This window comes from Pteropus medius, unplaced genomic scaffold (assembly GCF_902729225.1).
Source record: "Pteropus medius unplaced genomic scaffold, Ma_sr-lr_union100, whole genome shotgun sequence".
Classification (NCBI taxonomy): Eukaryota; Metazoa; Chordata; class Mammalia; order Chiroptera; family Pteropodidae; genus Pteropus; species Pteropus medius.
Window position 1 is genome coordinate 8303424 of NW_024352787.1, and position 25222 is coordinate 8328645.

The following is a 25222-nucleotide window of genomic DNA, read 5'->3' on the forward strand; positions in this document are numbered from 1 at the left end:
ATGTTTTATTCATTAGGTTGAAAATCAAAGAGGGCAGATCAAATCAGCTCTTTTAAAATACCTCCTGCATTGATGGCCCATATCATATTCTCATTTATGCCACCAATTTCCCATAAGTAGATGCTTAGGTTCTCCCCTGACTAGTTAAGTTCCATTCTGACTGCAATTGCTTCCAATTATTAACATTTGTTTGGGGAGAAATTACTGCTTCTTTAGAGCAAATATGGTCTCAGTCCTTTTTAATAACAGTAATAGTGTCCTTAAGAACATCATATTTCAAAATATTTAGGTATTTGTGTGGAATAAACTAAATAGATGATTTACTGAGTCACATATTAGTTGACATACTAGAGATTCTAGTATCATATATTCAAATTTTTTCATGACTATATTGAAGGTTATCCATTTGGTCCCAAATAGATAGAACTGGCCTCTGAGGTATTTGGGAAATAAATGGCAGAAATTATGTAATCATGTATGTTTATGTTTGGCTTTGTGTATTCATACTATAAGTATATATGTGTATGTGTGTGTATACACACTTCTTAATACCACTGGCTTTTTAAGGCAAGAAAATTCATAATCAAAAGAGGTAAAATTACATCAATTTGGACGTGATAGCTCTACAAAAAGGCATATTTTAAATAAGTACAAGTTCTTTGCTTTAAGGTACAGGCTGATGTCTCAGCATTAAATTGTCATTGTGAATTTGGGCCTGAGCATTTAATTCTGTCACCTTCAAGCTACCAGGTGTGTTTCTCAGTCCCTATTCGCTTAGAAAGGTTTCCATTAGTAGGATTCTCTTTCTCATTTAAGAAGAATCCATAATCTTAGCCTGATTATCTTCAAAATGCCTGTCCTTGCACATATTTAATGAAATTGGTTCTTTGCATTGTTATCACATTCATCATATATAGTGTTCATCTTTTTTTAAAGGCAGACTTACTTTCTGGAAAGTGGAATAATATGTTTAAATGGAGATTGATTCATTCATTGATTAATTGATTCATTTAGCTAACACCATTGAATGCCTGCTATGTAATAGTTATGTTGTTGGTACAAAAATGACTGATTTGGTAAACATCTTTCACAAGCACCAAATATAAAAGAAGTTAAAGTGTGACAGTATTGATGAAACAACATTGACTGACCATTGTTGTTACTCATTATTAAATTTGGGTGATGGGTGAATTATAATCCATTATGCTACTCTTTTTTTAAATATGATTGATATTTTCCGTAATAAAGAAGTTTCTGTTTTGCTTTTTTTAAAGAGGAGTCCTTTATCGAGGTTTATTCTACTCAATTGGATATCTGTATCCCATTCTTCCAAAAAGAAACCACTGGACTTTGATTTGTTTTTCTTTCGAATCATTCTCTTTCTGAAAGTGTCAGACCTGTTATTCAAAATTTAACCATTTCCCTCCAGCATCAATTGCTAAAATTCTTTACTCTGAAAAGGTAAAAGATAATATCTACTTTTCTCCATATTTAGGATTAAAAATGGGGTTAGGAGGTTGGCTGTGTTGAGCTACCCTCCCAGAATCACCTCCTCTTCTTAGGCTACAGGCCATTAAATTTTGTCATTTCGTCATAACTGTTCCCTTAGTTGACTGATGCTTTGTTGATTAATTTTGTTACCACATTTTCCTCTTTTTTGTTCATTTTGTTATTATTTGGAGAAAAAAATTCTGAATTCTACCTTTATTTCTCCATCTTAAGCCAGATCATGCTTTATTTTTTATTTCCTTAAAGACATAAAAGAAAAGGAAAAAAATTATCTGGAAATAAACAAGGATAATGCCTTGAAACTTTGACATAACCAAAATGTCTATCCATATTCCCTTTTAATTGCATTCAAGTTTGCATTTGCTATTAGGAACTTATTGTATTCTATAACTACTTTACGAGGAACTATTCTAACAGATTAGAAAGAGATCAACTTCCCTTCTTCTTTTCTCCTATGAATATTGTATGATATGATTTAAATGTCTGCATTTATGCATATTTTTTATTATCCATTACCCTGTAATAACAGATTACTCCTATATACACAAAATAGTGAAAAAAATAAATCAGGTATTTTAGTTTTAAAAAATTACATGAAAGCTCTTCAAAAGAACTTTTTTAGAAAAATAAAAAGTCAAGCTTCAGATTGGGAGAAAATATTTGTGAAATATATATCTGATAAAGGACTGATACCCAGAATATTTAAAATCTTTCTAAACTCAGTCTAAAGAAAACAAATCAATTTTTAAAAAATTGTCAGTATACTTTAACAGACCTTCAACAAAGGGCACAAGGGAATTTTTTCAGATGATGGAACTGTTCTGTATTTTGAACCATCACATAATTGTATGTTTATCAACCTACATAGAATTATTACACAACTGTATGTTCATCAACATATATATAATTATTCACCTAAAAATTGAATTTCAATAAACAAAAACAATGAGGGAAAAATAAGTTTTCAGACCAAAAAAATATATAAAAGATAAAAATGTTATCACAATATTTTAAATATTAACTAAATAAATGACTAACACTGTGATAATCTAACCTTAATACTACAAACTCAGACTTAATCAAGTATAAATGCCCTATCTAAAATCGGTTCTCTGAAAACATCATGAGACATAAAATTGCATGCAGAACGTTTATTGGAAATGTTCTTGGGAAACATCTGTAAGGAAGTGAAGGAGGCAGAACTGGATGGATGGAGAAGCTACCCACAGGAGGCTGTAACTGAGATCTGAGTGAAACCTCCAGAGCTTCCTAAAATGAGGTAAGAAGCCTGGATCTTTACAGCCTTCCTCAGGTTGTCATTGGTCACAGTCTGCAACTTTGGAAAGGGCATTCCTCGGAGCCATAGGCACTTTCCAGTCAGAGACTGTTCCTCTTCATTAAGCGTCAATATTCCCAGCACCTAGGAAATGGGTTCATCCACCCTGAAAGATCTGGACTAAGGATCTCAGTATCTATCCCATGTATACATTTGTAACTTTCAGTGCCATATTATTTTTATTTAAATATTTTTAAAAACAAATTTTTACATTTACTATCACATATGTATAAAGATGTACATTGCAATATTGATGGAAAAACAACCTAACCACCTTAACAAAGAATTAAACTGTTATACATTAGTAAAATAGAGTATTATGACACCATTAAATAGTATTAGGACCATTTCTGTGTACTAGTAGGTAAAAGTCTTCAGGATAATAGCATTATGTGAAAAAAATCAAGGGATAGAGTAGTGCACATAGTACTCTGCCTTTTGTGTAAAAAGGGGGAGGGCGGGAGAGTATCTATTTTTATTTGCTTATGATTGCTCAAACACACTCTGGAGGACTCCACAAGGAGTAAAAGTGACTCTGCAATATCAGGTTTGGGTGGAGATAATGTGAACTTGTGTCACTGTGGTTAAGGGTAGGTAGTAAGACTTTTATGATTTTGAAAATGATTTTCAGAGAACCATGTCAGTACTTTTAGTTGCCAAACTGTATGAAAATTTTGGATGTTACACCTTTAATTACACCAAGCTTGCTTTATAAAGTGATTCTTGATATTGTTACATTTATCATAATCTATTTTCCATTCTTTCATTTGGAGATAATTACTCTGAATATCCATTGTATCTGTGTGAATTCCCATTACATTATCCCCAACATTTTCCTAGACTCTAATTCTATGTCATCAGTGCTTGAAAGTATTTGCTGTTTTTACTGCTAATGATTCCCTTAGCATTATGTATAGTAACCTCAGTGTAAATCTCAGCCCATAAAGAAGTCAGGTAAGTTTCCTTCTAAATAGTATAGAGATACAGTACACAAATAGTACAGAGATACAGTACACAAATAAGAAATTAAGACAGAAATTAAGTGGAAACAAGACCAATAGTGTAAGATTTTTAGGATCTGATTTTCACAAAGCTACAACCACCACTTTTAAGAAGTGATTTGAAGGTTGTCTCATATTTAAAGAGAGACGTTACATTCAGCAGTTGATTATCTCTTGGGAAAAAATTCTTAAACACACTGCCTGAAAATCAAAAAGTCATAGATGAGCTTAAAGTACAGAAAACATGAATAGGAGTAAAACCACATGCTCACTGTGAAATAACAGGAATTACAAAATATAACTGACCTTTCTCATGCCTTAAGAAAGGTGATTTGTGTTAAATAATGATGAAACCTCGAGTAATGCTATTTTCAACAAAATGGTAAGCTTACAATATTTGCAAAGATTAAGTGGTTAGCATATGTAGCATATGTAAAATATGCAACAGTGTCTTGCACGTGGTAGGCACTCAGCTGTTTACTGTCATTATCATCATTTTGATTTCTGACAACGTAGAAAATGCTCAGCAAAATACTTTTAACGTGAATTGAAATGATTGAAATAGTGATTCTTTTCTTACGAAACAATGGCCAAAAAAGTGTGCATGTGTTGAGGGGACAACAATAAGCTTTAAAACAAAAAGCAAGAAAAACTATTATGTGACAATAAAGCTTATTGTGGGGGCAGGCGGGTATGGGAAATCTCTGTAATTTCTATTCAATTTTGCTGTGCGCAAAACTACTCTAAAAAATTAAGTCTTTAAAAAAATAGAGCATGTAGCTTATGTTTTTAACCAGAGGACATTTTCTAGTATAATTTCTGTGACTTTTAAAATGTGGCTAATACATATAATGATAAAAAATTTTAAAAAAGAAAAATTAGTAATTCTTAATGTATGCATTCATGTGTGTGTTTTGTGCGTGTATATGTGTGTTATACCTTCATTTTGTGTTACCACAGTGTTTTCAAACGTGTAGTTTTAATTTTAGGTAATTATTTTTAAAAAGGCAAATGCAGAAATGCAGGATATAGTACAAAAGAGATTACAGGAAAGAAATATTCTTAATTTTACTTTAATTCAAATATCCTTCGTTTAGTCTATTATTCTATAAAGTTTACAGAACAAAAATTCTATTTACTCAGAAGAAAGCAATATTTGCTAATTAAGGACTTTCCATTTTCATCTCTAGTTATCTGCAGAGGGCAGCAAAGAGCTTCAGTTCAGACTAGCAGGTTGGGTAAGCAGGTTTTAAGAGCTACTTTCTGTTTCAGCATCATTGGAAGCACTGTGAAATGTGTCAAAATCAAAGCTTAATTTGCTAAACTTCCATGACTGTTGCTTGCCGTATGTGGAAGAGAACAGAGGGAGGTACGGGTAAGAATCAACTGCTTAATTACGGTCAAGGAAAGGCAGTAAATCAGTACATTCAGCGTGTCAATCATTTCATTAACACTGCTCCAGAGCATGATGCTAACAAAGGTAGTTTTTTTTTTTTTTTGAAAGTTATTTTACTAAAATATTGCAAAATAAATTGCAGTCGGATTCTCACGAATACTGATTCTGGTGTTTTATAAAATGATAAACTGATTTGATTAATGAGTGGTGGTCTAAGACAAATTCTATAACGTTTTAAGATAAGATTGGTTTTGAGGGCTTTTCCATTAATATAGCTGCACCTCTAAGTCTACACTTTATTCATCATTTTTTATGACATAATGAAATTCAAAATATATACAAGATGCCACTAGCTCACCTATATCCAGAGTAGTAATTCATTGTCCTCTATTGGGTTAGGGTTCTAAGGTAGATACAGTTTACCTTGTAAGATATTTTTGAGATGTGCCCTTGAAGTCAATACTTGTGGATTGGAAGGAGAAGGAAGAAAAACTGGTCAGAGGGAAAGGTCAAACTGTAGTGCAGGCCCAAAGCCACAGGATGCCCTGGACCTAGCTAGAATGGTCCTTTAGCATCCTCCTAAATCTGACTGAGAGTGTGAGTTATTTACACTTCCACCTGGGTCAGTCAGTGCATGTGGGCCACTCCCAGGAAGGGGCAAGGTAGTTCAGGCAGCAAGTCCTTCTTTAAAGAGATATTTGAGTGAGCGATCACAACACAAAGTCTACCATCTTCATATACAGTAAAAAGTAATCAAAATGCCTTATCCTAACACAGAAGGGGTGCCCTTTACATTTACTTAGAAAGCTCTGTTATTTATTATAGTATTAACTCATTAATTCATGCTTAATAAGAGGCTATTATATTAGCAGGTCTGTTACCTCCTTCAAGTTCTGATTCATAACAGGTGAGACTGGAAATAAATTAAAATATTGATGTGAATATTCTATTCAAGGTTTATATTAAGAAAAAAAAAACTTTAAAACAAAAGATAAAGTGACTAGAGGAACTCTCAATTATACTTAAAAGAACTGTTTACAGCACCTTCAGACATTTCTCATTAGAGAAATCCTTAGAGACCCACCACTAAGGCCATATGGAAGAGGGCAAGAGAGGATGCTATTTTAAGATTAACTGAATTGCCTTTGGTATTATAGAAGATAATATATACCTATTTAAGATATATGGACAAATGGAGAAACACAAAGAAGAAAATTAAAATAACCACTGTCTCCCTACCCAGAGAAAATTGGTAATGGTGGTGTAATTTTCTTTATAATCATGTTTTCCTCAGAACTAATATACAGTTTTGATTCAGAGTTTCTCATATATCAAAAGTTTTTTTTTTTCTATTTCATTAAACAGTATTCAGATGAAAACATGGCATCTACTGCAGGTTGCTCCACTTATTTGGCATATTCAGCGTATAATTAGCACCATTACAAGTAATGATAAGATGAATACCTGAACCATGGTGCTTATTTCAAACTCTTTTGTTGGGAGGAACTCCATAAAATATGGAATTAGTTGGTCAAAGAAAGATAACATTTTAAGATTCTTGATATATCTCCAAACTGGTGTCCAAATAGTGCACATCAAATTATACTGCGTCAGATATTTTTATATCTTTTTCAACACTCCTTGCAAAATTTGATAAGAGAATATTTTACTATTGTCTAATTATTTTCTCTCTTTGATATTATGTGAAAGTAAACATTTTTAGTCAGTTATATTTATCTTTTAGGTAAATTATCTACTTGTTATAGAATCAGTGCTTTCCTTATTTATGCCTTATTTTTTAAAATACATTTAGGATGTTTATCTTTGTTGTTATTGCAATTATTTTTCCCAAATTTTCTTTTAACTTTTGATTACTTTCTGAATTGTACATTTTTTGTGTCTGTGATTTCAAACATGCAGTACTTTTCCTTTATTATTTCTTCCTTAACTTTTACCCTTCTAAAATTCTCAGAGATCATGTTTATATGTCTATGTACATTTATTATGATTTAAAAAAAAACTCTTCAATCCATATATGTTTTGTATTGTTATTTTTTAGAGATTAAGGATATAAAAAGATATTTTTCCAAATAATTAACTACCCCAAATCATTTATAGGAGAGACGTTTAATTTTTTTATCACAATCCACATTAAATATTACATTTTAAATCACAATCTAGAATACACACGACATACATATACATGCACACACATTCTTATAACTGATATGAAAGTGTCAAAAAAAATTTTATCCTTAATATTTGTGGTGAATTCTAATATATTCTACTCTGTTCTGTTCTGTTCTGCTCTGCTCTACTCTATTCTTTCTCATTCCATTTCATCCTATCTCATCCAATTTTATTTTATTCTATTTCAATTAAAAAAAAAAACTGACAGGGGTCCACAAAATTAATTTTAAAAATATATTAATGATTTCGACCCACTGTCTTGAAAACATGATTTACCAAATCCTTGTTTTGTGATCTGTGCCTTATTTTATATTGAGTTCTTATATTCTAGTGTATATTAAAGAAGTATCAATTCCGTTCTAATACTACTGATTTTTGCATAATATTATTGTGTTCTAATGATTTTAGCTTTGCATTTTAATGTTTTATAGAACAAGTTCCTTCCTCTTCATTCTAAATTTTCAGATGTTTCTCAGCCAGTCTTCCATATTAGTTTTTATATGTTAACTAATTCACTCTATCATGAGTTACAATTTTGGCGAGTGTGCCCTGTGGGCTCTTCACACCTTGGCATATGCTCTTAGAGCTTTAAGGCTTGTCCAGGCACATGCTTCATGGGAATCTACAACCAAGTACAGTTTCTGCTTCTAAACCACCTAGCAACTACTGAAGCACCAAACCTTTGCCTCTTTGAAGTCTGGTGGGCCCATAAACAGATATGACTTCTCTTTTTATAAAAAGGGAAAATTTAGATACAGAGACATGTACACAGGGAGAATGCCATGTGAGTGCTGAAGTAGAGTCGCTATAAGCCAAGAAATTAGAAAAGATCTAGATCAAGAGGCTAGAGAGATCTAGAACAGACCCTTCTCCAGTGCCTTCAGAGGGAACATGGCCCTCCTGACACCTTGATATCAGACTTATAACTTCCAGAACTGTGAGATAATAAATTTCTGTTGTTCTCAGTGATTCAGTTTTTATTACTGTATTATGGAAGGCCTAGAAAACTAGTATATTCTCCAATTGTACCCAATAAATAGATTGATTTTACCCTTTAAAAACAAATATAAAACTTATAATGGTTTATGATGTACATTATGAAGGAATACTCATAAATTGAATTTTAGGTAATTGTTTTGTAATTACAACAAATATAAATGTTAGGCTACTAAGAACACTGGCTAATGGAATGACTACACTTTATATTCTCATTTTAGGTAATACTTGTTTTTTTTCATGGAGTTTTGTTTTAATTAAGAATCAAATTGTTCAAAACTTTCCTACAATCCACTTATCCCAGTCAATATTATTATTGATCTATATTTCCTAAGTGGTGCAATTAAGAAAATCTCAATGTTATTTTTTTACATTCATGATTATTCTTCTTAGACAACGATTATTAAATTAAGTAAGCTATGAAATCGTTAGCTATAATTATATGCATTTATAACAATGAACATTAACCCCCTCCATTATTCCAGAAATTTAGAAAATGTTGTAGATAATCAAATATTTTGGATAGCTTAATATTTAAAGTATTAGAATACATTTAAAAGCAATCTTTATAAAATGTACTTTAATCTACTTTTGATTATGAAATACATATTGGGAATTTATAGTTTCTTAATTCACCATTATAAAAGTAATTATTCTTGAATAGTTTTGGAAGTGGGTGGGGTGACCTGTCTATTTAAGCTCTACAGTTATCCAAATTCTGTGTAAAATATAGTTCTGTCTTCATTACTATTCCTTTAAATTAAGGAAAATTGAATTTTGAATTGACATTAATTGAACATATATCATTTAGTGAAAACAAGAGAGACAGTTGATGAGTATATATGGAGTGGGTTTGGGGAACTTAAAGTGGGAATTTAAAAATTAAAAAGAAAAAAAAGGAATAATCACACTTCCTGCCAAGTTTTTATTGAATTTAATAGCTACAGGTCTTCAATGTGTTTTGTTGTTGATGTGGCTATTAGTTTGGCTCTGAGTTTTAATCTTTTTATAAATTTCAATTATAATCAGGCAAATTGTTGTATGATTCTTCGATATACTTTTTTAGCACATGGGAATAAGAAAATATGAAGTACCCCCTTTTAGGGAGATTTTAGCAAGGCATTCAGACACATTATTGAAAGCTGGCTAGGCCAATACTGGGTACTGTGTGTATGACTGTGAACAGACAGTTTGAGTTCCTGCCCTGATAGTGAGACCGTATTGATACAAAAGTTAAATGATGCTTAAAACTCTTCATGTTAGTAAAAGCAACCCTTAAAATCTATGTATTTGACTATTTAGATCTATAATTTCCAAAGTATTAATTCTATGCTTGATAATTTTTAGAGACAATTTGCTTCTTGCGTTCATTGGTAAAACAAACTTAAAGAGGCACAATAAAAACCATTTATTCTAATTCTTTATATTAAAATACACTTTTCTAATTACTCTTTCTTGAGAAATCAATAAGTACTAACCATAATTATGTGAAAGAACTCTGAGGAATACCAACATTTAAGGAGGAATAGAAGCAAAGGAGCTTGAAAAAGGGACCAGAATGGAAGGGGAAAGCAAACTGAAAATAAGTATCTTATGATATCATTGATGCTTAAGGTAGAAAACTTTTCAAGAAGAAGGGAGGGGCCATTCTGCAACCCCAGTGAAATATCGATTTAGATGAGGGCTCAATAATGGATGCTAATACAACTAGGCGAAAGATTATTTGCATGTGCCAAAATATTGCCTGATTAGTTGATTATTAATTACAAAGGGAAAAAATATATATCTTTAGAAAGAAAAACTTGCCAGGCAAAACCAAATGATCAAACTTAACATCATAATAGTAGGGCCATCTGACATTAGGGGCCTCCTTTACAGATGTATTATGAAGTAATCAGTATCATCTATGAAGAAATCATCTCAAAAAATGTTTAAACTGTATCACATTTAAATTATAGCCTTACCCTCTATCAGGAGTCGCAGTCCGGTACTGGTCCGTGGCCTGTTAGGAACAGGGCCGTACAGCGAGAAGTGAGTAGCTGATCAGCGAGCGAGCCAAGCTTCGTCTGTATTTGCTGCTGCTCCCCAGCGCTAGCATCACCAGCTCAGCTACACCTCAGATCATCAGGCATTTGATTCTCAAAGGAGAACTGGTCCCTGCTGCCAAAAGTGTTGGGAACTGCTGCTCTAGGCTACACCAAATATTGGGGATAGAGGAATAATATATAAAAACACAATGAAACCATCAGCTAATTCTAGAATGTGATGTCAATTCCAAAGACAGCTGACCTATACTCTTCAAAAGGTTAATGCTATCATGGGGAAAAAAAATGGAATGACTGTTCAAAAATTTAAAGAAGTTAAAGAACTTAACAACCAAATGCAGTGCTTGATACCTGAGTATGAGCTTTCACAATGAGTAAAACAGCTAAAAGACATTTTAGGGACAATTAGGGAGTACGAATATGTAATAGGTGGCAGATAATATTAGCAAATTTTTGTCAATTTTCTTAGTTGTAATAATAGTACTTGGTATTATCAGAAAAGATTATTATTTTTAGAAGGTGCAAACTGAAATATTTGAAGGTGTCTGCATGTCATGATATCTACAACTTTCCTGAATGATTGTTAAGCAAAATACACACCCACACACACACAGCAAATGACAAAATGTTAAGGGTTGTTGAAGAATCTAGGTGGTGGGCATAAATGTAATCATTGTACATTTTAAAACTTTCACTGTGTTTTAAAATGTCTCTGAAAAAAAGTGAGTGTGGGGAGAGGGAGTGTCAAATGCTGCAAGATAAAGACAGATTTAGCAATAAGTAGGTTGTTTATTTCTTTTGTGAGAGCAGTTTTAGCCATTTTACAATAGATTGAGAAATAAACTACAAGTGAGAAAAAAGAAAGTAAGTTTTTTCTAAGACAATATTTGGAAGAAATTTAGCAGTTAAGAAGTACAAAAAAATCCCTGAAAATTTAAAGAAATACAGATTTGAAGGAAAGATTTTACTTTTTTATTTGTATTTTTTGACTTGGAGTTTTTGCTTATTTTTTGTTTTAGCATACTCTTCTTTGGTTTTAAGGGTAAAAGAGGTGACTGTTTCAGCATTGATAGAGAAGAATCTGTAGAGAAGAAGAGATTGAAGAGGAAAGAGAAAGAGTAGAGGGGGGCTGTTTCAAGGGTATTGGAATTAAATGAGTATAAATAAGAAACCAAAACAATGGAAGGCAGAACGTTTTCTTTCAAACTTGTGAAGTTTTAGCTTCAGAGCCCTCACTTGTATGAGCTTTCCCAAGATCCTCTACTAATTTCTAATTTACAACTAACTCTCCAAGAGAGTCCCCTAAATTGTATAAACTTCAGATCCTACAAAACCTGGATCCATATCTATGGGAAGATATTAAGGAAGAACGAAAAGGTGTAAACTTCTTGTATACGTAAAACAGAGCTTCTCAAACTTCAGCAAGCTTGATAATCACCAGGAGACCTTGTTAAAATGCAGACTCCTGACTAGTAGTATACTTTAACTTTACTGATGAAGAAACCAAGGCTCATAAAGATTACATGACTTCTTCAAATCACTCAGTGGCCAAGCTGGTACTAAGGCTCATGTACTATGATTTCAGTGGTCTGTCTTCTGTACCATGTATGCTTTATTTGTACTATTTATGGTATGCTTTAATATCTGTATTACCATAAAACTTCTACCTACATTTATTTGGACTTGAAAAAATTAGTCTTACTGACTCAGAGTAAAATGTAAATTTTACTGAATACAGAATATATTAGCGTCTATTGCTGCACAACAAATTGCCATAAACATAGAGGCTTAAAACAACACACATTTATTATCTCACAATTTACATGAGTCAAGAGTCTTCTCATTGGTTAGCCAAGGTCTCTGCTCAGGCTCTCACCAGGCCGAAAGCAAGATGTTGGCTGGGGCTTTGGTCTCATCTGAGGCTTGGGGTCTTCTTCCATGTTCACCAATTATTGATAGAATTTTGTTCCTTGTGGTTATGGGGCTGAGAGTCAGAAGGCATTCTCAGCTTTCTGGCTGTCAGTCAGAAGGTGTTTTCAACTCTAAGAGGCTCTCCTTTGTTCCCTGCCAAGTGTCCTTCTCCACAATGTATCAGTTTTCTTCTTTGAGGCTAGAAGAGAATCTCTTCAATTGGCCAGGACAGTGATATAACATATGTTACATCATTCAACATTACTCTCCCCTTTGCTGAATGATGTAACATAATCTAGGGAGTGACTATCCCACCACATTTACAGTCCTGCCCACCTTCAAAGGGAGAGGATTATGCAGGTGTGTACTCTGCAGGTGGGAATGTTGGGGGCCATGTTCAAATGCCTCCTAGCCCACACAAAGCTATCTGAAAAGTTACCTATAGACATTTTATACTTGATGAGACCTCAATATTTTTTAATAGCTCTATTTTTAAAATCTTTGAGTTTTAAACCAACAATGATTTTTCTGTAGGTGCTTTAAAAATGTTTTAGCAATCAAGCAAAAACATAAGACAAGCATTTCGTTCTTGGTAAAACAATGACTTTGTTATCTGTCTTTGATGTGACTGTAATTGCCTCCTTTGCTAATGTTGCTCCACAGCTTTAGAGAACCATTAATAGCCTTCCTTTTGGAGATTATTATCTTTTGAATATGTATATTTCTGTAAATAGTCAGTACGGCCTTATAAAAGGAAACTAGGATCTTTTCTGACAGTTGAACAGGACATGAGGTTATAATTTAGTATTGTGTTATATTTTTTAGAGCTGTGAATATAATAATAAAGATTAAAACACTACAGGGAGTATGTGTCTGTGGCAGTTGTAGGGGGTAATTATGTTGTCAGCTAGAAGAGTAAAAATTCAGCCTCCTGAACTTAGGTCTTGGCAGGTTGGCCAGTATCTGATTTTTTTCCTCTATTGTTGTTAAAATTTATTTGTTTATAATACTAGATATCTTTGCCCCTGTAGATTTCTTTTTTGGGTTACTTTGAATATGGAAATACAGATAGAATCAGACTTACTCTTTTGGATCCCAGAACTGCATGGCTCAGCATATTCATTAGAGGAGTTTTAAAAGCTGAGCTGTGCAAACTGGATGCTTAAAGAATTTCGAGGACTTTCATCACAGTGGGTAAGCCGTCAAAAGTCAGAGGATCTCTATTAATACAGGGCACTAAAAAGCTGTGGTTTTTGCCTTTTGGCACTTAAAGTATTAATTTGTTTCAATACTCACTAGTAAATATGTCCATCAGTTAAGCTAAAATGGAGTGAGAATTTTTTAAAAAAGGAAAAAAAAAAACAACTAAAGAAACTACTTATCTTAATGCTTAGTAAGATCTGTGAGATGCTATTTAGTGTGTAAATATTTATTTGACTGACTATGATAAAAATAAGACCCTATCTAAGTTCTTAAACATTCTGATTATTAGAAACTAAAGAGCCTGTTCTTGTGAGAAATTTAGTAGTTACTTTTTTCCAAATAGGAAAATTTAATACCAAACTTACATGGGTGATTGGCTTATTAACATCATACTCTGGTTTTGAAAGATCTCAGTCAGGAGCAGAAGCAACACTCCATTTCTTATTCTAAATGGATTATACCAAGTCTGTGATATTTTTTAAAGCTCATTAGAAGGATGAAGACCCAGTCTTCAACAAGGTGCACAGAGCCTTGTGACTTGGCCCTGCATCTACGTCAGTCTAGAGATTATCACACACCATTGTCCCTCTTACTGTGGACTTCAGTCACATTGGCATTGCCTGTCTTCCAGTTCCTGAAAGAGGCATAGACTGTGCCATACAACCTTTGCACATGCTGTTCCTTCTATAGAACATACTACATTTTTCTGCACCCCAGCCCACACACTTTTCCTAGTCTCACCTTTATCATTTCCTGGAGTGGAGAGATGTTTATCTCTGACTACTCTCTCCCCATCTTCCCGCCAGTCATGTTAAATTTCCTTGTTATCTAGATCTTTGGAACCATAACATTCCAGTCTTTCCAAGTACTTCCCTTAATTCGTAATTATACATTTATCAGTGAGATTATTTAATTCATATCTGTTGCAGCCCTCCTTCCCCACCAGTTAACTCTAGGAAGTCAGGGACTTTGTCTTCTTAGGTGCTTGACATTTGATCTCCAGGGTCTAGCATATGCTAAATATTTAAAAGATACTGAATAAATACTTGTTGAATGAACACGAGAATGAATGAATAAATGAGTGGGCACATAAAAGAATGTATAGATTTGATTATTCATTAGCTCAGAACATTGATCATTAAAAGCTACACCTGCAAATAAGCAAAGCATAGAGCAAAGTCAGCAACCCCTGTATGCATTAAGAGCAGGTCTGCCTCATAGACCTATGCATGCCAAACTGTTGGAATTATCACTATTATTCTGATGTCATGGGTCATCCCTTGTGAAAATTTTCATAAGCCCAAAATACCAAAGACTGCTGGTGACCTGAACACATTATAGAATGTCAACACAGTTCCTATCTTTTCCACAGGTGGACCAAACATAAGGAAAAGAAGAATATAGCCCGAAGGGAATCACACAAGCCATGAAACAAAATAGATTTGGATTAGCAGAATAGTTTTCTTGCCAGAGGTTAGCTTGGAGAAGGCATTTAAAGGAATAAAAGAGCAACAGACCATTCCAGGAAGGCCAATAATATATTTTTAAAAAGCAGAAATGGCAGAAGAATATAATAGACAAAAAGTAATGTTGGCCAGGAGTGACTGAAGAGGCTAAATGTTCAACAAGACTTGAGGCAGCCAGAGAACAGCTTATCATCTAGCTCCAGTTGTCCTTCCTCCTAAAGTAACCTGATTGCCAACTTAAAACTCTTCCACGTAGGTGATGGTCTGGCATTTAAATCTCTCCTCTGAAACACAGGAAAATGAAAGTAAATACAGCCATTAAAATACCTTTTTTTTTTCCTTAAAAACAGGAGGTCAGAGTATGACTTGGTCTGACATTTATTAGTAATTCCAGGAGGTGACGCTCTTGCAAATTTTTTTTTTTTTGTATTTTTACCAACATTAGCAGAGAAACGTTCTTCATAGATATTCAAAACAAGATTAAATGTAATCAAATTTGTGATAAAGTAACATTTTTCAACAGTCAAGAAAAGGAAGCTTGACATGTAAATGTCATACATCAGAGTTGATATTTTAGGTTTTCTTTGCTCTTTTGTCAAATGCTGAAATTGAGATTTTTTTGGATAACTGAGATTCGATGACTGTTTCATTGGAGAGACTTTTAAAATTGTCACTGAATAGGCACAAATAGAAATTTATCTGAGTCTACAACCATGCTACCTTGAAGAAGCCTGATCTCATCTGATCTTGGAAGCTAAGCAGGGTTGGGCCTGGTTAGTACTTGGATAGGAGACCACCTAGGAAGACCAGGTGCTATAGGTGTAAAAAAATTTAAAAATAAGGGATCGTAAGCTGATAAGGTCCTTGCAATCTGTGAGGTCAACCAAGGGTTGCCTTGCCTAAAAAAAAAAAAAAAAAACAACAATTATCTGATTGGAATAAGCTGAAACCAACTTTGTCCTGGTGGTAAAAGACATCCAAAGAAGCATATTTACAACCCTTGACAATTGTGAGTGGACCTCTATAAGTCTATTGCTTTCTTAACTAAGAAAAATAAAATACAAAAGTTTCCAAAAAAAGGAATAAGAGTTGGAAATTAGAATGCAAAAGGGAAAATATATTTAAAATAAATTGATAAAAGTTATTAGACAAAAAATGGCATATCAATAATTCTTTTCGATTTCTTTCTTTAATTGAACTTTTCTGTTTCTTAATTATTCTGTTTTGGCATGGAAAATTTCAAGACTTTAATTTTATATACTAGATCGCCAATGAAAGACAGCCTTAGATAATTTCATTAAGGCTTTATCCATTAATCTGATTATTTGCATAAACACATCCTGATCCAGTCTTTGCTCTTCTTCAGTCCTTCGTCCATTGAAGTCAAATGCCAATTGATCCCATAACTCTTTTGCTTAAAACCTGCCAGGGCTTTCACTGTGCTTAAGATGAACCCATCCCAGACCTCACTCCTGGTCTTACCTTTCTCACCTTAAACTCCTCTTAGTCCTCCAGCCACGCCCACCTTTTCTTACATCCTCTCAGGGCCTTTATGCCCCATCTCCAGCTAGATACGTTTCCTCTCCTCTTCATCTAGTTAACTCTTATGCTTATTTCTCATTTCTGAGCTCACTGCACAGAGGCCTTCCTGCTGTTTCTCTGACTAGGCCGTGCCCACCTTGTTATGTGATTTCATGATGCCAGGAGGTTTTTCTTCAAAGCACTTATCACAATTTGTAGTTGTACATTTGTAAAACTATTCTGTTGTTGTCTGTATCCCCACTAGATAAACTGAACTCTGTGGAAGCAGGCTTTGGGTCTGTTTCTCACCAGTGATTTTCAGATCCTGATAGGCATTAATGAACAGGTGCTGAGTGAATGACTAAATGAAGTTCTTTGAAGATATAAAACAATAAATGGCTTGTAAAACTTACAACATTTAGGAGAACTAAGATTTTTAATAACATTAAAATTACTGAAAGCATTCTGAAATAAAAGAATATGAATTGTTGCTCTCGCTGCTGATATGAAATGGCACATATAAAGCAACATTAAATTTTCTTGAAATAACCTTTGGAGTCAAGTGAAACTGAAAGTGAAACATTATTAGTTATTCGGAGGGGGAAAAAAACTCCATAGAAAAGAAATACAATACCCCTGAGGTAATTTGGAAATGAATATATGGACTATTTATTGATTCATAAATAATAAGAGGGGATTATATACTATACTTATATGAAAGAACTTTGAATGCTTTTTTAATTTAAATTTTATGTTCACATCAAAAAAGCCAGAGTTCAACAAAATGTGTTTATTTTCTTGTAGATGTGGAATTGGTATACCCTTGCAAAGTTAGATTTAGCAAAACACCTCAAAGTCACTGGGAAGCTTTTTAAAAATATATAGGATCTCTTGGAGTTTCCAATTAAGGAAGACTGGATCGGGCTTGTAAGTCTGCATATTCAAGAATTACTCTGATTTAGAAAATTATTTTGCATTGTCATCAATATCTTAATAATGTAATCTGTTTGATGCTTATTATGTAGCAAGCACAATATAATACATTTTAGTTTATGTAATCCTAGCATCAAATACATGAATAATTGAAGTAGAAATATATTTGCCAGCCAGTGAGGAACTTTACTACAAGGTTCTGCTTTTATTTTCTGTAATGGTCCCTGTGGTACACATAGCTGCCATGTTTAACTTAATAGCTCATGTATATTTGATTCTTGTTATTCTTTCTCAAATGAGCTTGAGATAAAATGGATTTTAATTTAGGTGGGTTTCATACAGTGTGAATCAGGACAAAACTGGGCACAATTTTGGGCAGAAATCCTGGAATGTTCTAGAATCAAAGTAGAGCTATGCTTTTCAATGTTGCAAACTGAACCATCCTCTTAGCAAAAATTATCAGGAAAATATATCTGGATCAGAGAATACATCAGTGTAAAAGAATCTACTTTTGATTTAGTTCTGTTTTGGAAGAGATTGCACAAGCAGTAACTATGGATGCAACTCTAGAATCAGGACTTATCAGCCAACAGTTTATAATACAAATTATTGATCACTTATTTGTTTTTCCATCTATGTTATCGTATCTCATCATCATTGGTTTACTATTTTAGATTGAAGAATATAAATTTATATATGCATATACAACATGAGGATATGCTATATACATGCCGTAATATATTTTATATAGAAGGAAACTCCTGTTCATCATAATGACAGCTAACATTTATAGAGCGCTTACTAAGTGCTAGGCATGGAGCTAAGTAAGCACTTTACATCTATTTACTCATTTAATCTTTCTAATGATGCTATGAAGCATTATTATTCATAACATTATTTACCTATTATTATCCCTGCTTTACCAAAAAGACAGTCAGAGTTAGGTTAAGATCTACATCCAAGGTTAATTCTCTAGTAATCAATGTAGCCGGTACTGGAATTCAGGTCTTACTGAAACCAAAGTCAGTGCTGCATTTCACTGCCAAGGTAAACAGTCTTAGTTTTTCAAATCATTCTAGGTCATACAAGCACCTCTATTTTCACTGTCTACCTCTCAATATTTTATCTCCTACCACCTTACCTCTGACTCAAATACTACAAATACCTGTCCTCATTTCTGTTTCTCAAACACATTGTGCTCATTCTTTACTTTGCCTTTGCGTTTACTGTTCTCTTGACTGGACCACCCCATCCCCTGATATTCATTTGTCCAAGCTCAACTCCTCAGGAAGGCCTGCCCTAACTACCCATTTAAATAAATACCTACCTGTCCTAACTCTTGCCACCTTCCATCATATTACCCTGTTGTTTCTTTAGAGTACTTATTTCTCAAATTATCCTAGGTATTTATTTGTTTCTGAGTTTGTTGTTTATCTCTCCCACTAGCATCTTAGAATCTTATCTCTTTATTTGCCATTGTATATTTTTCCTATGATTGATTAAATGATAGCATATTTATCTGGACTTAGCCAAAGCATGTGCTAAATGCTAAAAATAAAAGATGAATAAAATAGGAATTATTTTATCAAGAACTTTATAATATAATAGTTTATTACATAATAGTTGGAATACTTTTAAAATCTCAAATCATTGTTTTGTCTTTGAGGATAATATATTGTTGAAATTGATACTTTACACTCAACTTGTCTCGCAATCAGAGATAGAAAGTTCTCTTTTCAGTAAACTCTAATGCTTCCTTATGCATATAGAATACGGATGATTTGGGTGGTCAAAGGTAGTTATGGAATATACCTGTAAATCCCAAGCCTGTATGCTCTACATAAATGCCCAGAGAACATTATAAACTTAATAGGTTCTGGGATCTCCTAGAGATCCAGATTCAGTATATCAAGGGTGAGGCCTGGAAATCTATGTGTTTTGAAAGCACCTCCCTACTTCACTAGGAATCTCATACCACTCAAGTTTAGGAACCACCAGACTCTGCTGCCTGGCTCAGAAAGAACTGTGCTTTGAGTTAGCAATGAATTTTAGAAAAATAGCGTATGTCTGCATAACTTGAATCTCAAAAGCAAGAGTACTTTTTTTTTGACAAACCTAAATCTTAAAATTGAAGTTTGTTCTCTTAAAAATCACTTTTTTAGATATTGATTTAGTTTTCATTTATAAATCCTTCCTACCAAAAAGCACAAGGTACTTTACAAACATTAACCACAGGAGAAGCATGTTTCTTGACAAAAACACTGTCAGTTGGTGAAATGTTTTTCGTAAACAAAAAAGTATAGTTCTGCCTTTCAAATTGTATTTCAAATAATATTTCTTGCCCTAGTGACATATGAATCTGTTTGTTGCTTTGTTGGTTATGAGTATTTTGTATGCACTTAGGTATGTATTCTTATACACACCGGCGGTTGAGCAATCTCTTTTCCACATATGCCCTTCTATTTTTACCTTTAAAAAAGAAACCACACATTATTTCCATTACTTAAATCAGAGGAAGGGAATTGAAGTTCTCCTTAACCATGTTTCCCCAAGAGATTTTAATTTATCCCTTTTGATTGTCTCCAACTCTCCTGTGGTGGCTTCCTGCAATTTCAAAATTAGACCAGGTTTTTTTCTGTGTTCTGTCAAAGTCTACTACAGCACTATAATTTTTCTGGCAAATGATCTTAAAAAGGAGTTTGTTCCTTTCTATCTCCAAGGTCCCTTACACTTCTAATGGTTTTTCTGTATAAATCCATAGAGAAGCCACACCTAAACTTCTCTCTCCACAAGTGCCTTGTTTTCATCTTATTTTTGTTCATATTTTCTCTCTGTCAAATTTACATACCCAATGTTACATTCTCCTGAAGTCCAGAATTCAGTTTAGGCTTCCTTTTAGAATAATTTAAGAAAAGAGCTTTATTTAAATGTTAATGGTTAAAAATTGTTCAAATTCCAGGGGATATTTCTATTGTATATCTACAACCACGCTGTACTTAACATCAAGGTCTCAATTTTAATGATAGAAATTTAGACATTTAATTCTCCTTCTGTGTTCTTAGAGTCTCAGAATATTTAACATGAATTTGGATAAAATAAGAATGAGAATAGTTCATAATAAAATTTAGCAGAACATAAGTCAATAGTATCTTGGAAGTGCTTAATTTAGCTAGATAGAGCTCCATGGTTAATCAGCCATATGTTGGATTATTCTTCTTTCTTTTTGATATAATTAGGCATTAAATTTTTGTGAAACACAACACCAAAAGTTAATGAGCTGCAAGGGAACAAGGAAAAAGGGAACATGGAATACCCAAAATGCATAGTATCAAAAAGCAGTGGTATTTTTTTATGATCAATTTCTGCAAATATGTAAGGAAGTATATAGCCATCTTTGTCCACAGCAAAACAATTATAATTTCAGTATGAAAACATCACTGAAGACACTAATATATTTTTTTAATAATACTTGATCATTTCAGGAGGAAGAAAAAAGGCTCTGAACCCAGTTTAAGTGATTAAAATTCAATAAATGCAGAAACTGGAGTTTAATTATTCTTTCAATGCACTTAACTAGTGCAGTGATTTTTTAAATGTTTTATTGTCAGGTTTTAAAAGGAAAGGCCACCATTAACACAAAATATGAACTTTCCCATCCAACTATCTAGTAGAGTTTGGTTGTTATTGATTCTGCAGTCTTCTCATACAGAGCAGAAGTCTGTATAATACCACAAATTTATTTCAAGATTGGCATCTTGAAATACTTAAATTTATGAAAAAATGAATTATGCATTTCTGATATGAAATATCATGTAAACATTCTTGGAAGTAATATTATTAAACATTTATTCCACAATCAACGCTGTGAAAATATTAAAATAAAGAAAAATACTAGTTTTAGAACATGTTATTTATGCGATTATATATATTGATAAAGTACAGAGACAAATGAGTCATTCAACAAGTATAAATCTCTGCCAAGCGTTTCTGAATTTCAGATTTATTTTAGGGAAAAAATGTCTAGGAAAAAAAATTTAATTCATCATCATCAGAAGAGAATCTGCAGTACATTTGCGGGGGGATGGGAGGAGGAATCCATCAGTTAAAGATTGGACCCTAAAAGAGACAAAGGCACAGAATAAGAGTCAGGGAGCCAAAAATGTCCAGATTATAAGATGCAGCTTCCAAAATAAGAAAGTTCAAAATCAACACATGAGCCCTGGGAACAGAAAGATACTAATAAGAATATAGTGGTAAGAAGCACAGAAAGGGAAAGTGTTGGTTGCCCCAGGAATTCAAGCGTCATCTTCTTCCAAGTTTGCCTAAGGCTGATTCTGCTCTTGTTCAAATAACAGCTGAGTCCAATTTTGTGTATCTTGATTTAAAGCTCACACAATGAGCCTGTTCTCATAAATTAAGCAAGCTCAAAAGAACAACATTTTGGATTGTAGGGTTTGAACAGAGGTTTAGTGTAGCTTTTTGTTTCTTCAAAAAGAAAAATGTACATCTCCTATCTCTTTTCTGTGACTGCTCCTAACAAAATTAGAGATATCAAGAAAGACAGGAGAGTAAGTAAATTTATTAGTCCTTGAAAGTCCATCTTTCTCCCAAGCCCCAAACCCAAATTTCTAAGTCAGAGAGAAATGTCTGTCCTCTGTGCAGCAAGGCTGTGCATGAGCATTGTTTGGAATGCATGACATTCTCGTAGCGCCCTTTGACCACATTCCTTAATCGTGAATTGAATTTTCCTACTTCACTAGCATCAGCCTTGCCTAGAGAAAACAAATGTGTCAGACATAATGTACTTATGATTCCCTAAAAATAAATGCAGAAATTAAAATCCCTGGAGATTTCATTTCTGGAGTGGCAGAGACTCAGAAGCCAGATGCTCTGTAGGCTCTTTGAAATAGACAAAGTGAGCACCAGCGTTAGTCTTCTGAGTACTGATAGTGCAGCCAGTACGCGTTTTATTGGCATTTTCTTTTCAACCTGGATTTTCACAGCAGGACTAGATTAAGTCTTTCTGCGTGCTCTCCCTAATTCACTTGCTTTTTTTTGGCAGATGTTTGCCCAATATACATTTTGTTTAGTTGTAGGTGGTTTGTTTTTCAGCAGCTCCAGGATGATATTATCATATTCCCCTGTTGAGACCAAATTCACAGACTATTATTTTAGGAACTCCCGTACTCTACAGAACATCATGCGTTTCCTAATATTCTCTGGGAACCCACAATGAATGGGCTGTGGAGTATATGGAAGTTTTTTGTTTTGATTTGTTTTGTTTTGTTTTTTAATATATCTGTTTGAAAGACAGGGGAAATAGAAGACAATGAACAAATATTTTTATATATATTTCCAACAGGAAAATAAAGTATGAAGAAAAATATGCTTCTTGGCCTAAGCTATGTTATGAATTAGCATATCTGTTTTCTAGAAGTAGTAGATTTTTTCTTGTACCCAAACTATATTAAATAGCAACTTCCTGATCTTAAAGCCCAATCCAGCTACAACCTTTCTGTGAAGAGCCACATCAACTCCTAGGATAACATTTTCAAACCCAGCAGTAAAGTCAGAAATTTCATTTCCATAGAAACCCAAAGTGAAGCAATAACTTCAATGTGAGTGCAGAGCCACAAATAGAGCAGCAGTATTTTCCCTGACTGAGATAAATTGTCATATTGAATATTCACAGAAACAAAGAGGATGAATAAATGGAGATGATGAGTGTGGGGCATGTTAACAAAATATTCTAAAGAATTTTAAAAAGGCAAAATGTGAATGTGTTGACTTTCGTATTTGTAATACTAATAGTTTGTTTGACCTTTGGGGGATTTGCTTGAGTTTCTAAATATCAATTTCTTCATCTATAAAGTTAGAGTAATAATACCTGCTACCTGCTTCTTAGGTGATTGGCATTCACATTGAGCACTTACTATGAGACAAGTGTCAAGAGCTTATATGAATTACCTCAATTCTCAGCATTATATTTATTTTGTATATAATATAATATGTAACAGTTATATGGTGTATTTTATGTGTCTTGTACTGTTCTGAGATTTTTGCATATATTTATGAACACGTTTTCCTTGAAACTACCATGAGGTAGATACAGCCATTGCCCTACTTTGCAAATGAAGAGAGTGAAGCAAAAAGAAGTGGGATATTACATGTTTGGTAAACTGCAAAACTGAATTCAAGTAAATACACAATTTTATCATCCCCATAGATTAATTAGTCATTTTCTGTATATGTAATTCCTATATTCCAAATCCAATTTGAAGGATAGATTTTTAAACTGAAATGGTATGTATTATATGGCCTAATAGTTTCTATAAGAGATATAGTTTATTTTATCTTTTAATGTTACACTTTCTTCATGATAGTAATATTGAAATTTGAGGTTATCAGATAATGATCATAAAGTTATATCTTAACTATTGTTTAAAAGCTCTTAGAAATGACCGGAATTAATTCTAACTGTGCTGAAAAGTAGATGCTCACATTTGTTCTATATCTAACAGAGTACTTAATATTAGTGGTTCACCAGTTTATGTTTTTTGCCACTGGTCCTGAAGTATTGTGGGATTTGAAGTTCAATATTAATCATCTGTACTGCCCTTATAATGTTGTGGTCAGAATTATGGAAATGTGTGAGTAATTTAATCAAAACAATTTCTAGGATCTGTTTTTATCTTAGCAAATGTTGCAACAAACATGTACTTGTGTATTTAGTACCTTCACATCACTTAATATTGGAAAAGAGAATTATCATCCCTAGCTGTATTCCTAGAGCCTGATATGAAGCACACATAACTATTCATTTTGGGGGTCATTTTGGTATGACATTAACTGCTTTATGCATCTAACTTACTACTTTGCACAAGTCAAAACCAAAAGTACTGGCAGCACTGTGTAAAATTTTGTTGGTTGCTTTTATGTAGAGAGTGAGAACTATATGCACTGATTAAACCTAATTTACCATGAATGTTTGTCTAGATTATAATGAAGGAAGGAAATTTGAAAACAATTTGTTTTAGCCATCTTTTATTTCATTCCTTGTTCATTTATCAGAACAAACTGCAAAAGTCTTTTATAAAAGGAGTGAGACATGGTGTTGCCTGAGATGTCGTGTGAAGCCTGGCATATGGAAATGAAGCTCACAGTAGAGTCAGAAAGATAACATGTGCCACTTGTCAAACAGCAAGAAGGGCAGGCACTGTGGCTGACATGCTGCCTGTTTATTTCATGCAAAAATTTCTAGCTTCTGTGCTGATGAATCAGGAGCTATGACTGAGGATAATCAAGATAGTTGAAAGATAGAAACAACTTAAAGGATGCTCAATGGGAATTAAAACTGAGAAGCTAGAGCTGACATGATTAATGATAATAAATGATAGAGGCAAGAAAATAAGAGATTCTACAGGTCTTTGGACTTACTCTAATTTTATGTCCTAGTAAATGTCTCTACATCTTTTAGGACTAAATGTTGACATCATTATGATATTGTTGTTACACACAAACACACACAAACACACACATAGACTCACACGGTGCACACTCACAACAATTCTCCCTGTTTCAGATCTTCAACACATTGATCTTTGGTTATTCTTCCTCGATTGGTATCTCATGACCAAGGCATGCAGCCTCAAGGATGTAGGTTCAGTTTGGAAGTATTCTTCTGATTAAAAAACTGTGGAGATAAAATCTATCTC

At 33.4% G+C, this 25222-nt stretch overlaps 1 protein-coding gene and 1 pseudogene across 2 annotated transcripts in view; both read left to right on the plus strand.

The window, feature by feature from the left end:
* The window catches only part of MAGI2 (membrane associated guanylate kinase, WW and PDZ domain containing 2), a 1217785-nt gene that overhangs the window by 219055 nt on the left and 973508 nt on the right, over positions 1-25222 (plus strand). The gene's annotated exons all lie outside the window — the stretch shown is intronic.
* LOC120591966 (uncharacterized) lies at positions 15757-15875 on the plus strand (annotated as a pseudogene).